The sequence below is a fragment of the Amphimedon queenslandica genome, unplaced genomic scaffold, assembly GCF_000090795.2.
Source record: "Amphimedon queenslandica unplaced genomic scaffold, v1.1 AMPQUscaffold_13451, whole genome shotgun sequence".
Classification (NCBI taxonomy): Eukaryota; Metazoa; Porifera; class Demospongiae; order Haplosclerida; family Niphatidae; genus Amphimedon; species Amphimedon queenslandica.
In genome coordinates, this window is record NW_003546313.1 from 275608 (window position 1) to 280200 (window position 4593).

Here is a 4593-nt window from a genome sequence, read left to right on the forward strand (position 1 = left end):
AAAGATTTTACCACCATCAAGCTTGCTCCTAATTGCAAGTGGGAATGTCATTAAGGTATTAGATGGTTGTCAATTTTTAGTCTGTATGTTACGATTATTGACATCTTTGAACGAATACATAGTCATATATGGAACCTTGCCACAATGTGGAATTAATAATCCCTCCAACATCCGAAGGATGTGATGTGGAATTGTAATTCCACAAGTTGCAAGGTGAAATATATGACCCCACCCATATAATTACTTGGACATAAACTGACCCAACCTCTTTTCCTTCTCTCATTTATGAATAGTATTCATACAATCATTTACCCTTTCCCTCTCTCTGTTTAAAATTATCTCCTCACCTCTTTTCACCTCTTATGGTATTTGGTGGTCATGGTGTTATGGAAGCTTTATTACAAGTTTACACTTATGATATTGATTATTATTATCATGAAGTATTATTATGCTTTGTTAGTAGCTCACGTGATCGATTATTATTAGAAAAATTTAAATTAAATCTTGTAAAGTGCTAATTAATTATTCATAGTTCGAGGCCAAATGCCATGTCATATATTTCACCTTGCCATTTGTGGAATTCCAATCCCACATCACATCCTTCAGATGTTCAAGAGATTATTAATTTTCATTTACTGTACCATGGCAATTGTGTGTTAAAAAATTTTAATACAAATTGTATTTAATGATTTGTGTACAATATATCATCAGGTAGCCTTGCTGATTCTGCCTTGCCTTCTGTATAACAGTTCCAGTGTTTTTTCCACACTGTTGTATAGCTTGCTTTCAGGACGTATCCTGCGATAAATACTTTAAATGTCCCTTCTCATTGCTCGTGTGGTACACAGGTATCTCCTTTGAATTTCCTCAACAACACGCATATTCTCAGTAGAGCTCACAGAAGCATATGAAGGAGCTTTCCATATGAAGTGGTGATTTCCAACGTGGCAATTATGAGTTTATGTAAAATAAAATATGAGATGACTAATTTTTTTCTAGTTCTCCAATATATACGTATCAATGTCTATTATCTTGTTGACTAAAGTCAAGAACACAGTTTGTAATATTCAGGTTTCGAAGCAATAGCATCATCTAATTCTGATATCAAAAGAGACACACTTGATAAAGACTTAATATGGCAAACAGTAGATGAATTTGAAATGAAACAGATCTTTCGAAAGAATAATGTTCCTTTTTTCTAATGGATAAATATGAAGTGTATAAATTATGTATTGGAATATCATTACACACTAGACTTGGTCGTCCAGACAAGACTTCTAAATCTAATGACTGCTGAGAAACAGCTTTAAGAAATTTAGCAAATGATCCAAATATTCCACACACACTATTTACATTGTGAGATGCATCAACTACACTGAAACTTTTTTTTGATGTACCAACGTATAATCTCTGGAGATAAAATTTTCTATATCTTCGGAAGAAATTGTTGACACAAACACCGACTGAATTTTTCAAAGAGTGATTGAAATGATAACTTTTCATCATCCTTTTCCTGTATAGATAATTAATAGAATACTTGTAAACACAACACGTACCTTAATCATACACAAGTAGGGCAACCTCTGATGCAATTGTAACACAAATACATCCTGAAATAGTTAAATGGTAAATAAATTATATTAACTAATGTTACCTTTTACCAGCCAAGCAGAGATGCATGTGATATAGTTAAGTAATGCCTCTATAATACGCGTAGACCAGGACTGACGTGTGAGACTCTATAAAAGGACAAGACCAGGACTGTGTGAGACTCTATAAAAGGACAAGACCAGGACTGACGTGTGAGAGACTCTAATTTAATAGAACAATAAAAAATGGCTTCAGTATCACGGCATGCAAGCTAGTTTTACTGTTAATGGACATCATGTACAAATGCTAATGATTCTACTCACCTTGTCAACTTAATGACTGCAAACAACACAAAATAGTACATACACGCAGTGTGCATAGGTGAAACAGAATGAAGCCTGGAGTAAGCCAGTAGGTCAAACTCACAGCATGAGTGCCTCTGAGAATACAGCCATGTTGCCTGTCATTCACAAGAATTGTCCGTAAACTGTCTGTCTACTTTGTGAGCAATAGGAGTATCCAGAATAACTATTTTATTATCCGGAACTGTTTTACAAGCGGGTGGGGATGAGAAACAATGAATTAAATCACGGTGGCCTAATAACACTTAAACACATTGATGTTTATTTATAATAATTATTATTTTTACATAAGATTCTACAAGTTTACTACTGCATTTTAACCTTGGGTGTCTCCATTCAATGAACTGGAAGAGTGAACTGAACTACTGCACTTGAATACTGGACTCTAGTTTTTCTGCCATTGATTACTTAAGGCATTATTGTTATTACAATTGTTATTAGCAAATTATTGTAAAACCATGCCCATTTTAATTGCAGCCCCACGTGACAGTCATTGGCTCTCATTTGCCCTTCAGTGTCTCACTTTTTGTAGTAGTTTATCTTTGTCCTCACTGTCTTTGTCCTGAGTTTTGTCCCTTACGTGGCATCTGTATATCAGTAGTAGTTATATATGGTGGCATCTTTCACTTCTTATGGAAGACTCATGGTTTTACGGTACTTTGCCATGGCACATTGTTCCTCACTTCACTTGTCACATACTCTATACAGTCTTCTCATAAGCTGTCTCATCGGCATCGCGCAGGTAGTACTGTAAAACTGAAACACCTGGAATGATTTTATTCAGGCACCTAGCTCTTCCAAAGAACTTGCAACTGTTGTTCCCGATAGTGATGATGAAGTAGTCTCATGGGTCAAACTCAACAATCAGTCTGAGTCCATCCTCATTAAACGTCAAACCTCAATATTCTACTCCTCTTAAACTACCTTATGATCATCATGTTAAGTGAGCAGTTGCATTCTTATGCATGATTAATGGCAATAATGTAAATTTAATTTTATTGATTACACAAGCTTTATGCAATCATGCACATTATTTTGTAATACAAAATTTATTATAGTTTACATGTATCCTACTTTCTATAAAGAAATTACTCAACATGTTGACAGTCCTCTGATATTATCAGATTCTGACAGTGAAAGTAGTGAAGTTCATGGAAAAGGTATAACATTTTATACTGTGTGTATGCATGTCCTTCTAGCAAGAAAGAAGTTAAAGTTTGACGCTTCGTTGAATGAAAACAAAGATTCTACTACTCCTATATATGAACGTCCTGCTGAGAAATATGCTGCTGAAGAAATCATTTTGATTGTTTTAGACCCTCCAGGTAATAAAATATGTACTTCTAAACCTTTCAATGTGTCTAAGAGTGCCACTTACATTGTTGATGTTACCTGTCTCAACAATGTAGAGGACATAAAAAGGATAACTTTGGAATTTGGAAGTACTCTGGGTCACATCCATAGGCATTTAACATGTGCACAGATGACGATGGAGAGAAAGTAATATAAAGGTGCTCCCCTAGCGCAGGTGGCAATATTATTGTGTACCTGCATCAATTACACTGTATGCATCCCTCTAACAAGTCTTTTAAAACGATTATTTGCTTCCTTTCTGGTAGGCTCTTGTATTTATTTTGATTACATTATAGAATGTAATTTCTTTTTTAGATTATGAGTACAACCCTCACAATTACTGCTTGGTAGTTTACCATATTCCTCGTAATTTTGTGCCTACAATTACATCCCATGGTAATTCGAAGGATAAGAAACCTTTTTTCCCTGCTTGGCCAAGCACATGTGATTGTATTAAATCTCATTGTTCGAGTGGTCCTAAGGCTACATTGCATCAGGTGTCTTTTGAAGGTGGATGCTTAACTCCCTCTGCTGCTCCTGGAGAACTCCTTGTTCTGAGAAGCAGGTGACAAGGATGCATAGTAAGGACACATAGTCATGGTGTTGATGAGCTTTTTGTTGTAATGCAGCGAGCTCATTGACAGGATCCATCATCTCAATTTGTACGTGGAATAAGGACAACACCAGATCCAGCTATAGTAGTTTTTACAAACAGTTAATTAAATGATGTGATTTGTTTCTGCACCAGTGCTGTTGATCTCTCTTTCTCCCTTGGTAATTTTGATGTCACTTCCATCACCTATCGCCACTCACTTCTGGAGACAGGCAGAGGTAAAACGCACCCTGTCTTTTTAAGCCCTACCCTCATTCATTTCAGGAAAATGATTCTTCCACTTTTTTCTTCCACTTTGCTTTGTCAGCATTACAAGGTATTAGGGCTTTTGAGACAGATGGTGAGCAGGCACTTTGTCAGGCATTTAAACATGGCTCTCCATATTCACACCACATTCTCTGTTCTATTCATATGAGACGTAATGTTAAAGAGAAATGTAAAGAATACTTCTTTCCTCTGACTCGACAAACTTGATTTTTAATGGGATATTTTGCACTATAGTCGTGATACATATACTGAAGGGTCAGTTAGTTGATGCAGTGGATGATGAAATCAGCTAGATTTCTTTATAAAGTCATTGGCAGCACTTACCAATGTCAAGCACTGCTAACTTAGAAGGCTTTGTGTCTTGGTTTAAAGCACACAAGTCTGATGCAGTACAAAGGTGTATGATTA